Consider the following 12,302-nt stretch of genomic DNA (forward strand, 5'->3'; position numbering starts at 1 on the left):
TATTTAAACCTTAGTCAGCGTGAGGGTAGTTAAAGTTTGGTATGTTGGTTAGGGTGAGGGTGAGTGATGGGACAGTGTTCAAGTTCTGCTTACAGCCAGGTGCACGTTTAGGCTCGGAAGACTCTTAGGTCCACGGTTAGCGGGAGGTATGGGAAAGGATTGAATGTTGGTTAGTGTGAGGCTGAGGGTTGGGACATGTTTCAGCTACTGCCTGCAGCCAGATAGACATTACGATTCGGTCAGTGTTAGTGCCTCGGTTAGCGCGAGTGTGAGAGAGTGTTGGTGTGTTAGCTTACAGTGAGGGTGAGGGTTCAGACATTGTACGGGTTTGGAAAACAGCCAAGTGTACGTTTAGGATCGGAAGAGTGTGAGAGCCAGATTTATCTCCATGGTAGGGAAATGGTTGGTAGGCTTGATATGTTGAGGGTGAGGGATGGAACTGTGTTCGGCTGCTGCCTACAGCCAGGAATACATTTAGGCTCGGAGCAGTGTTTGAGCGACGTTTACCCCGACGGAAGTTAAAGTTGGTACGTTGGTTTGGGTGAGGTTGAGGGATGGGTCAGTTTTCGGGTTCTGCTTACAACCGGGTGTACGTTTAGGTTAGGCCCACTGTTAGGACCACTATTAGCTGGAGGGTATGGGATAGGATTGTATGTTTGTTAGTGTGAGGATTAGGGAAAGGACGGGGTTCGGCTACTGCCTTCAGAGAGGTGTACTTTAATGTTCGGGTGAGTGTTAGCGCCCAGGGCGAGACAGTGTTGGTGAGTGTTAAAGTGAGAGTGAGTGTTCGGACAGGGCAGAGTTTCGTATACCAGCCAAGTATACGTTTAGGGTGCGGAGAGTGTTAGCGCCTCGGTTACCGCGAGGGTAGGGAAAGGTTCCTATGTTGGTTTAGTTGAGGGTGAGGAATGGAACCTTGTTCGCATGTTGCCTACAACCAGGTATACATTTATGTTCGGAACCGTGTTTTCGCCGCAGTAACCGTGAGGGAACTTAAAGGTTGGTATAATGGTTAGAGTGAGGGAGAGAAATGGGACACGGTAAGCCTTTTATATACAGCCTTGTGTACGTCTAGACTCGGAACACTGTAGGGCCACGGTTACCTGGATGGTATAGGAAAGTATTGAATGTTGGTTAGTGTCAGTCTGAGGGATGGGAGAGTGTTCGGCTACTACCTGTATCCAGGTGCACGTTAATGTTCGGTTGAGGGTCAGGAAGTCGGTTAACCCAATGGTGAACAGGGTTGGTGTGTCAGTTAAAATGACGGTGAGGGTTTGGACAGTGTAGAGTTTTGGATAACAGCCAAGTAGCTGCGGAGCAGTTTTGGAAACTTGGTCAGCGTGAGGGAATTAAAGGATGGTATGTTGGTTAGCGGGAGGGGGAGTGATGGGACAGTGTCCATGTTCTGCTTCTAGCCAGTTGCACGTTTAGGCTCAGAAGACTCTTAGGTCCACGGTTAGCGGGAGGTTATGGGAAAGGTTAGTATGTTGGTGACGTAAGGCTTAAGGGAAGGGACAGGGTTCGGCTATGGCCTTCAGACAGGTATACATTGAGTTTCGGGTAAGTGTTCGCGCCTAGGTTAGCCCAGGGTGAGACAGTGTTGGTGTGTGTTAAAGTGAGAGTGAGGGTTCGGACAGTGCAGAGCTTTGTATAAAAGCCAAATATACGTTTAGTGTGTGAAAAGAGTTAGAGCCACGGTTCTCGCCAGGGTAGGGAAAAGGTTGGTATGCTTGATATGTCGAGGGTGAGGGACGGAACTGTGTTCTGCTGCTACCTACAGCCAGGTATACATTTAGGTTCGGAGTAGTGTTTGAGCCACGTTCACCCCGACGGAACTTAAAGTTGCTATGTTGGTTAGGGTGAAGGTGAGGGATGGGTCAGTATTCGGGTTCTGCTTACAACCAGGTGTACGTTTAGGTTCGGAACACTGTTAGGATCACGGTTAGCTGGAGGGTATGGGAAAGGATTTTATGTTGGTTAGTGTGAGGATTGGGGAACGGACAGGGCTCAGCCGGCTACTGCCTTCAGACAGGTTTACATTAAGGTCCCGGTGAGAGTTCGCGCCAAGGTTAGACCAAGGGTGAGACAGTGTTGGTGTGTGTTAAAGTGAGAGTGAGGGTTCGGGCAGGGCAGAGATTCGTATAACAGCCAAGTATATGTTTAGGGTGTGAAGAGTGTTAGAGCCTCGGTTACCGCGAGGGTAGGGAAAGGTTCATATGTTGGTTTAGTTGAGGGTGAGGAATGGAACCTTGTTCGGATGTTGCCTACAACCAGGTATACATTTAGGTTCGGAACCGTGTTTGAACCCCAGTAACCGTGAGGGAACTTAGTGGTTGGTATGATTGTTAGGGTGAGGGTGAGAAATGAGACAGGGTTCGCATTTTATATACAGATTTGTGTACCTCTAGACTCGGAACACTGTTAGGGCCACGGTTAGCTGGAGGGTATGGGAAAGGATTGAATGTTGGTTAGTGTGAGGATTGGGAAACGGACAGGGTTCGGCTACTGGCTTCAGACAGGTTTCCATTAAGGTTCAGGTCAGTGCTAGTGCCTAGGTTAGCCAAGGATGAGACAGGTTTGGTTTGTGTTAAAGTGAGAGTGACGGTTCGGACAGGGCAGAGATTCGTATAACAGCCTAGTATATGTTCAGGGTCGGAAGAGTGTTAGAGGCTCGGTTCCCGCGAGGGTAGGGAAAGGTTCACTTGTTGGTTTAGTTGAGGGTGAGGAATGGAACCTTGTTCGGATGTTGCCTACAACCAGGTATACATTGAGGTTCGGACAGTGTTTGAGCCTTAGTAACCGTGAGGGAACTTAAAGGTTGGTATTATGTTTAGGATGAGGGTGAGAAATGGGACTGGGTTTGTCTTTTACTTACAGTCCTGTGTACGCCTAAACTCGGAACAATGTTAGGGCCACAGTTAACTGGAGGGTATGGGAAAGGATTGAATGTTGGTTAGTGTCAGTGTGAGGAATGGGAGAGTGTTTGGCTACTGCCTGTATCCAGGTATACATTAAGGTTCTGGTGAGGGTTAGGAACTCGGTTAACCCGAGGGTGAACAGGGTGGGAGTGTTAGTTATAGTGACGGTGGGTGTTTGGAGACTATAGAGTTTCGTATAACAGCCAAGGATTTTCGGAGCTGTATTTGAAACTTGGTCAGCGTGAAGGTAGATGAAGGTTGGTATGTTGGTTAGGGTGTAGGTGATGGGACAGTGTTCGGCTTCTGCTTACAACCAGGTGTACGTTTAGGTTCGGACCACTGTTAGCATCACTATTAGCTGGAGGGTGTGGGAAAGGATTGTGTGCTGGTTAGTGTGAGGATTAGGGAAGGGACAGGGTTCGGCTACTGCCTTCAGACAGGTTTACATTAAGGTTCGGGTGAGTGTTAGCGCCTAGGTTAGCTCAAGGGTGAGACAGGGTTGGTGTGTGTTAAAGTGAGAGTGAGGGTTCGGACAGGCCGAGTTTAGTATACCAGCCAAGTATACGTTTAGGGTGCGAAGAGTGTTAGAGCCTCGTTTACCGGGAGGGTAGGAAAGGTTCATATGTTGGTTTAGTTGAGGGTGAGGAATGGATCCTTGTTCGGATGTTGCCTACAACCAGGTATACATTGAGGTTCGGACAGTGTTTGAGCCTTAGTAACCGTGAGGGAACTTAAAGGTTGGTATTATGTTTAGGATGAGGGTGAGAAATGGGACTGGGTTTGTCTTTTACTTACATTCCTGTGTACGCCTAAACTCGGAACAATGTTAGGGCCACGGTTAGCTGGAGGGTATGGGAAAGGAATGAATGTTGGTTAGTGTCAGTCTGAGAGATGGGAGAGTGTTCGGCTACTGCCTGTACCATGGTATACATTAAGGTTCTGTTGAGGGTTAGGAACTCGGTTAATCCGAGGGTGAACAGGGTTGGTGTGATAGTTAGAGTGAAGGTGAGGGTTTGGACAGTGTAGGGTTTCTGATAACAGCCAGGTAGGTTCGGAGCAGTATTTAAAATTTAGTCAGCGTGAAGGTAGTTATAGTTTGGTATGTTGGTTAGGGTGATTGTGAGGCATGGGTCAGTGTTCGGGTTCTGCTCACAACCAGGTGTACGTTTAGGTTTGGAACATTTTTAGTATCACTACTAGCTGGAGGGTATGGGAAAGGATTGTATTCTGGTTAGTGTGAGGATTCGGCATCGGACAGGATTCGGCTACTGCCTTCAGACAGCTATACATTGAGGTTCGGGTCAGTGTTAGTGCCGAGGTTAGCCCAATGGTGAGATAGGGTTGGTGTGTGTTAAAGTGAGAGTGAAGGTTCGGACAGGGCTGAGTTTTGTATAAAAGCCAAGTATACGTTTAGCGTGCGAAGAGTGTTAGAAACTCGGTTACCGCGAAGGTAGGAAAAGGTTCCTATGTTGGTTTAGTTGAGGGTGAGGAATGGAACCTCGTTCGGATGTGGCCTACAACCATTGAGGTTTGGACAAGTGTTTGAGCATCAGTAACCGTGAGGTAACTTAAAAGTTGGTATGATGGTTAGGGTGAGGGTGAGAAATGAGATAGGGTTCGCCATTTACTTACAACCTTGTGTACGTCTAAACTCCGAACATTCTTAGCGCAACGTTTAGGTGATGGGTATGGGAAAGGATTGAATGTTGGTTACTGTCAGTCTGAGGGATGGGAGAGTGTTCGGCTACTGCATGTATCCAGGTATACATTAAGGTTCTGGTGAGGGTTAGGGACTCGGTTAACCCAAGGGTGAACAGGGTTGGTGTGATAGTTAAAGTGTGAGGGTTTGGACAGTGTAGTGTTTCTGATAACAGCCAGCTAGGTTCGCAGCAGTATTTAAACCTTAGTCAGCGTGAGGGTAGTTAAAGTTTGGTATGTTGGTTAGGGTGAGGGTGAGTGATGGGACAGTGTTCAAGTTCTGCTTACAGCCAGGTGCACGTTTAGGCTCGGAAGACTCTTAGGTCCACGGTTAGCGGGAGGTATGGGAAAGGATTGAATGTTGGTTAGTGTGAGGCTGAGGGTTGGGACATGTTTCAGCTACTGCCTGCAGCCAGATAGACATTACGATTCGGTCAGTGTTAGTGCCTCGGTTAGCGCGAGTGTGAGAGAGTGTTGGTGTGTTAGCTTACAGTGAGGGTGAGGGTTCAGACATTGTACGGGTTTGGAAAACAGCCAAGTGTACGTTTAGGATCGGAAGAGTGTGAGAGCCAGATTTATCTCCATGGTAGGGAAATGGTTGGTAGGCTTGATATGTTGAGGGTGAGGGATGGAACTGTGTTCGGCTGCTGCCTACAGCCAGGAATACATTTAGGCTCGGAGCAGTGTTTGAGCGACGTTTACCCCGACGGAAGTTAAAGTTGGTACGTTGGTTTGGGTGAGGTTGAGGGATGGGTCAGTTTTCGGGTTCTGCTTACAACCGGGTGTACGTTTAGGTTAGGCCCACTGTTAGGACCACTATTAGCTGGAGGGTATGGGATAGGATTGTATGTTTGTTAGTGTGAGGATTAGGGAAAGGACGGGGTTCGGCTACTGCCTTCAGAGAGGTGTACTTTAATGTTCGGGTGAGTGTTAGCGCCCAGGGCGAGACAGTGTTGGTGAGTGTTAAAGTGAGAGTGAGTGTTCGGACAGGGCAGAGTTTCGTATACCAGCCAAGTATACGTTTAGGGTGCGGAGAGTGTTAGCGCCTCGGTTACCGCGAGGGTAGGGAAAGGTTCATATGTTGGTTTAGTTGAGGGTGAGGAATGGAACCTTGTTCGCATGTTGCCTACAACCAGGTATACATTTATGTTCGGAACCGTGTTTTCGCCGCAGTAACCGTGAGGGAACTTAAAGGTTGGTATAATGGTTAGAGTGAGGGAGAGAAATGGGACACGGTAAGCCTTTTATATACAGCTTTGTGTACGTCTAGACTCGGAACACTGTAGGGCCACGGTTACCTGGATGGTATAGGAAAGTATTGAATGTTGGTTAGTGTCAGTCTGAGGGATGGGAGAGTGTTCGGCTACTACCTGTATCCAGGTGCACGTTAATGTTCGGTTGAGGGTCAGGAAGTCGGTTAACCCAATGGTGAACAGGGTTGGTGTGTCAGTTAAAATGACGGTGAGGGTTTGGACAGTGTAGAGTTTTGGATAACAGCCAAGTAGCTGCGGAGCAGTTTTGGAAACTTGGTCAGCGTGAGGGAATTAAAGGATGGTATGTTGGTTAGCGGGAGGGGGAGTGATGGGACAGTGTCCATGTTCTGCTTTTTAGCCAGTTGCACGTTTAGGCTCAGAAGACTCTTAGGTCCACGGTTAGCGGGAGGTTATGGGAAAGGTTAGTATGTTGGTGACGTAAGGCTTAAGGGAAGGGACAGGGTTCGGCTATGGCCTTCAGACAGGTATACATTGAGTTTCGGGTAAGTGTTCGCGCCTAGGTTAGCCCAGGGTGAGACAGTGTTGGTGTGTGTTAAAGTGAGAGTGAGGGTTCGGACAGTGCAGAGCTTTGTATAAAAGCCAAGTATACGTTTAGTGTGTGAAAAGAGTTAGAGCCACGGTTCTCGCCAGGGTAGGGAAAAGGTTGGTATGCTTGATATGTCGAGGGTGAGGGACGGAACTGTGTTCTGCTGCTACCTACAGCCAGGTATACATTTAGGTTCGGAGTAGTGTTTGAGCCACGTTCACCCCGATGGAACTTAAAGTTGCTATGTTGGTTAGGGTGAAGGTGAGGGATGGGTCAGTATTCGGGTTCTGCTTACAACCAGGTGTACGTTTAGGTTCGGAACACTGTTAGGATCACGGTTAGCTGGAGGGTATGGGAAAGGATTTTATGTTGGTTAGTGTGAGGATTGGGGAACGGACAGGGCTCAGCCGGCTACTGCCTTCAGACAGGTTTACATTAAGGTCCCGGTGAGAGTTCGCGCCTAGGTGAGACCAAGGGTGAGACAGTGTTGGTGTGTGTTAAAGTGAGAGTGAGGGTTCGGGCAGGGCAGAGATTCGTATAACAGCCAAGTATATGTTTAGGGTGCGAAGAGTGTTAGAGCCTCGGTTACCGCGAGGGTAGGGAAAGGTTCATATGTTGGTTTAGTTGAGGGTGAGGAATGGAACCTTGTTCGGATGTTGCCTACAACCAGGTATACATTTAGGTTCGGAACCGTGTTTGAACCCCAGTAACCGTGAGGGAACTTAGTGGTTGGTATGATTGTTAGAGTGAGGGTGAGAAATGAGACAGGGTTCGCCTTTTATATACAGATTTGTGTACCTCTAGACTCGGAACACTGTTAGGGCCACGGTTAGCTGGAGGGTATGGGAAAGGATTGAATGTTGGTTAGTGTGAGGATTGGGAAACGGACAGGGTTCGGCTACTGCCTTCAGACAGGTTTCCATTAAGGTTCAGGTCAGTATTAGTGCGTAGGTTAGCCCAAGGGTGAGACAGGTTTGGTTTGTGTTAAAGTGAGAGTGAGGGTTCGGACAGGGCAGAGATTCGTATAACAGCCTAGTATATGTTTAGGGTCAGAAGAGTGTTAGAGGCTCGGTTCCCGCGAGGGTAGGGAAAGGTTCACTTGTTGGTTTAGTTGAGGGTGAGGAATGGAACCTTGTTCGGATGTTGCCTACAACCATTGAGGTTTGGACAAGTGTTTGAGCATCAGTAACCGTGAGGTAACTTAAAGGTTGGTATGATGGTTAGGGTGAGGGTGAGAAATGAGATAGGGTTCGCCATTTACTTACAACCTTGTGTACGTCTAAACTCCGAACATTCTTAGCGCAACGTTTAGGTGATGGGTATGGGAAAGGATTGAATGTTGGTTAGTGTCAGTCTGAGGGATGGGAGAGTGTTCGGCTACTGCATGTATCCAGGTATACATTAAGGTTCTGGTGAGGGTTAGGGACTCGGTTAACCCGAGGGTGAACAGGGTTGGTGTGATAGTTAAAGTGTGAGGGTTTGGACAGTGTAGTGTTTCTGATAACAGCCAGCTAGGTTCGCAGCAGTATTTAAACCTTAGTCAGCGTGAGGGTAGTTAAAGTTTGGTATGTTGGTTAGGGTGAGGGTGAGTGATGGGACAGTGTTCAAGTTCTGCTTACAGCCAGGTGCACGTTTAGGCTCGGAAGACTCTTAGGTCCACGGTTAGCGGGAGGTATGGGAAAGGATTGAATGTTGGTTAGTGTGAGGCTGAGGGTTGGGACATGTTTCAGCTACTGCCTGCAGCCAGATAGACATTACGATTCGGTCAGTGTTAGTGCCTCGGTTAGCGCGAGTGTGAGAGAGTGTTGGTGTGTTAGCTTACAGTGAGGGTGAGGGTTCAGACATTGTACGGGTTTGGAAAACAGCCAAGTGTACGTTTAGGATCGGAAGAGTGTGAGAGCCAGATTTATCTCCATGGTAGGGAAATGGTTGGTAGGCTTGATATGTTGAGGGTGAGGGATGGAACTGTGTTCGGCTGCTGCCTACAGCCAGGAATACATTTAGGCTCGGAGCAGTGTTTGAGCGACGTTTACCCCGACGGAAGTTAAAGTTGGTACGTTGGTTTGGGTGAGGTTGAGGGATGGGTCAGTTTTCGGGTTCTGCTTACAACCGGGTGTACGTTTAGGTTAGGCCCACTGTTAGGACCACTATTAGCTGGAGGGTATGGGATAGGATTGTATGTTTGTTAGTGTGAGGATTAGGGAAAGGACGGGGTTCGGCTACTGCCTTCAGAGAGGTGTACTTTAATGTTCGGGTGAGTGTTAGCGCCCAGGGCGAGACAGTGTTGGTGAGTGTTAAAGTGAGAGTGAGTGTTCGGACAGGGCAGAGTTTCGTATACCAGCCAAGTATACGTTTAGGGTGCGGAGAGTGTTAGCGCCTCGGTTACCGCGAGGGTAGGGAAAGGTTCCTATGTTGGTTTAGTTGAGGGTGAGGAATGGAACCTTGTTCGCATGTTGCCTACAACCAGGTATACATTTATGTTCGGAACCGTGTTTTCGCCGCAGTAACCGTGAGGGAACTTAAAGGTTGGTATAATGGTTAGAGTGAGGGAGAGAAATGGGACACGGTAAGCCTTTTATATACAGCCTTGTGTACGTCTAGACTCGGAACACTGTAGGGCCACGGTTACCTGGATGGTATAGGAAAGTATTGAATGTTGGTTAGTGTCAGTCTGAGGGATGGGAGAGTGTTCGGCTACTACCTGTATCCAGGTGCACGTTAATGTTCGGTTGAGGGTCAGGAAGTCGGTTAACCCAATGGTGAACAGGGTTGGTGTGTCAGTTAAAATGACGGTGAGGGTTTGGACAGTGTAGAGTTTTGGATAACAGCCAAGTAGCTGCGGAGCAGTTTTGGAAACTTGGTCAGCGTGAGGGAATTAAAGGATGGTATGTTGGTTAGCGGGAGGGGGAGTGATGGGACAGTGTCCATGTTCTGCTTCTAGCCAGTTGCACGTTTAGGCTCAGAAGACTCTTAGGTCCACGGTTAGCGGGAGGTTATGGGAAAGGTTAGTATGTTGGTGACGTAAGGCTTAAGGGAAGGGACAGGGTTCGGCTATGGCCTTCAGACAGGTATACATTGAGTTTCGGGTAAGTGTTCGCGCCTAGGTTAGCCCAGGGTGAGACAGTGTTGGTGTGTGTTAAAGTGAGAGTGAGGGTTCGGACAGTGCAGAGCTTTGTATAAAAGCCAAATATACGTTTAGTGTGTGAAAAGAGTTAGAGCCACGGTTCTCGCCAGGGTAGGGAAAAGGTTGGTATGCTTGATATGTCGAGGGTGAGGGACGGAACTGTGTTCTGCTGCTACCTACAGCCAGGTATACATTTAGGTTCGGAGTAGTGTTTGAGCCACGTTCACCCCGACGGAACTTAAAGTTGCTATGTTGGTTAGGGTGAAGGTGAGGGATGGGTCAGTATTCGGGTTCTGCTTACAACCAGGTGTACGTTTAGGTTCGGAACACTGTTAGGATCACGGTTAGCTGGAGGGTATGGGAAAGGATTTTATGTTGGTTAGTGTGAGGATTGGGGAACGGACAGGGCTCAGCCGGCTACTGCCTTCAGACAGGTTTACATTAAGGTCCCGGTGAGAGTTCGCGCCAAGGTTAGACCAAGGGTGAGACAGTGTTGGTGTGTGTTAAAGTGAGAGTGAGGGTTCGGGCAGGGCAGAGATTCGTATAACAGCCAAGTATATGTTTAGGGTGTGAAGAGTGTTAGAGCCTCGGTTACCGCGAGGGTAGGGAAAGGTTCATATGTTGGTTTAGTTGAGGGTGAGGAATGGAACCTTGTTCGGATGTTGCCTACAACCAGGTATACATTTAGGTTCGGAACCGTGTTTGAACCCCAGTAACCGTGAGGGAACTTAGTGGTTGGTATGATTGTTAGGGTGAGGGTGAGAAATGAGACAGGGTTCGCATTTTATATACAGATTTGTGTACCTCTAGACTCGGAACACTGTTAGGGCCACGGTTAGCTGGAGGGTATGGGAAAGGATTGAATGTTGGTTAGTGTGAGGATTGGGAAACGGACAGGGTTCGGCTACTGGCTTCAGACAGGTTTCCATTAAGGTTCAGGTCAGTGCTAGTGCCTAGGTTAGCCAAGGATGAGACAGGTTTGGTTTGTGTTAAAGTGAGAGTGACGGTTCGGACAGGGCAGAGATTCGTATAACAGCCTAGTATATGTTCAGGGTCGGAAGAGTGTTAGAGGCTCGGTTCCCGCGAGGGTAGGGAAAGGTTCACTTGTTGGTTTAGTTGAGGGTGAGGAATGGAACCTTGTTCGGATGTTGCCTACAACCAGGTATACATTTATGCTCGGAACAGTGTTTTTGCCACAGAAACCGTGAGGGAACTTAAAGGTTGTTATGATGGTTAGGGTGAAGGTGAGAAATGGGACAGGGTTCGCCTTTTACCTACAGGCTTGTGTACATCTATACTCGGTACACTGTTAGGGCCACAGTTAACTGGAGGGTATGGGAAAGGATTGAATGTTGGTTAGTGTCAGTGTGAGGAATGGGAGAGTGTTTGGCTACTGCCTGTATCCAGGTATACATTAAGGTTCTGGTGAGGGTTAGGAACTCGGTTAACCCGAGGGTGAACAGGGTGGGAGTGTTAGTTATAGTGACGGTGGGTGTTTGGAGACTATAGAGTTTCGTATAACAGCCAAGGATTTTCGGAGCTGTATTTGAAACTTGGTCAGCGTGAAGGTAGATGAAGGTTGGTATGTTGGTTAGGGTGTAGGTGATGGGACAGTGTTCGGCTTCTGCTTACAACCAGGTGTACGTTTAGGTTCGGACCACTGTTAGCATCACTATTAGCTGGAGGGTGTGGGAAAGGATTGTGTGCTGGTTAGTGTGAGGATTAGGGAAGGGACAGGGTTCGGCTACTGCCTTCAGACAGGTTTACATTAAGGTTCGGGTGAGTGTTAGCGCCTAGGTTAGCTCAAGGGTGAGACAGGGTTGGTGTGTGTTAAAGTGAGAGTGAGGGTTCGGACAGGCCGAGTTTAGTATACCAGCCAAGTATACGTTTAGGGTGCGAAGAGTGTTAGAGCCTCGTTTACCGGGAGGGTAGGAAAGGTTCATATGTTGGTTTAGTTGAGGGTGAGGAATGGATCCTTGTTCGGATGTTGCCTACAACCAGGTATACATTGAGGTTCGGACAGTGTTTGAGCCTTAGTAACCGTGAGGGAACTTAAAGGTTGGTATTATGTTTAGGATGAGGGTGAGAAATGGGACTGGGTTTGTCTTTTACTTACATTCCTGTGTACGCCTAAACTCGGAACAATGTTAGGGCCACGGTTAGCTGGAGGGTATGGGAAAGGAATGAATGTTGGTTAGTGTCAGTCTGAGAGATGGGAGAGTGTTCGGCTACTGCCTGTACCATGGTATACATTAAGGTTCTGTTGAGGGTTAGGAACTCGGTTAATCCGAGGGTGAACAGGGTTGGTGTGATAGTTAGAGTGAAGGTGAGGGTTTGGACAGTGTAGGGTTTCTGATAACAGCCAGGTAGGTTCGGAGCAGTATTTAAAATTTAGTCAGCGTGAAGGTAGTTATAGTTTGGTATGTTGGTTAGGGTGATTGTGAGGCATGGGTCAGTGTTCGGGTTCTGCTCACAACCAGGTGTACGTTTAGGTTTGGAACATTTTTAGTATCACTACTAGCTGGAGGGTATGGGAAAGGATTGTATTCTGGTTAGTGTGAGGATTCGGCATCGGACAGGATTCGGCTACTGCCTTCAGACAGCTATACATTGAGGTTCGGGTCAGTGTTAGTGCCGAGGTTAGCCCAATGGTGAGATAGGGTTGGTGTGTGTTAAAGTGAGAGTGAAGGTTCGGACAGGGCTGAGTTTTGTATAAAAGCCAAGTATACGTTTAGCGTGCGAAGAGTGTTAGAAACTCGGTT

This window comes from Rhinolophus sinicus, chromosome 13, assembly GCF_057876585.1.
Source record: "Rhinolophus sinicus isolate RSI-liver-muscle chromosome 13, RSI-T2T, whole genome shotgun sequence".
NCBI classification, from domain to species: Eukaryota; Metazoa; Chordata; class Mammalia; order Chiroptera; family Rhinolophidae; genus Rhinolophus; species Rhinolophus sinicus.